A 305-nucleotide genomic window follows, 5' to 3' on the forward strand; every position below is an offset into this window, starting at 1 on the left:
TTTTCTTCGTTTTTTCTTTCTCTTCTTCCCCCTCTCTTTTTCTTCCTTCCCCCTTTTCTTCCCTTCTTCCCCACCTTTGTTGGACTATTGTTCCCCAGCTTGAACGCAGCGCCTTAGACCGCTCGGCCATCCTAACATGACGGCCAGTGGTGAGCAGCATTTTTGCACCTACACGGAATGGCAGGTGATCTACAATATAGGGCTTCACCGCTCACCGGAGTCAGAGCACATGCCTCTTTGGCGCAGTTAGGCAGCGCGTCAGTCTCATAATCTGAAGGTCGTGAGTTCGAGCCTCACACGGGGCA

At 52.1% G+C, this 305-nt stretch overlaps 1 non-coding gene across 1 annotated transcript; it reads left to right on the top strand.

Annotated features, from left to right (window-relative positions):
• Positions 1-231: 231 nt before the first annotated feature.
• Positions 232-305, top strand: trnam-cau (transfer RNA methionine (anticodon CAU)). Its single transcript has one exon. It is a non-coding gene; the product is annotated as a tRNA-Met (tRNA).

The sequence above is a fragment of the Siphateles boraxobius genome, unplaced genomic scaffold (assembly GCF_051911475.1).
Source record: "Siphateles boraxobius isolate OS27281-9 unplaced genomic scaffold, OSU_SipBor_1 6, whole genome shotgun sequence".
Taxonomy (NCBI): domain Eukaryota; kingdom Metazoa; phylum Chordata; class Actinopteri; order Cypriniformes; family Leuciscidae; genus Siphateles; species Siphateles boraxobius.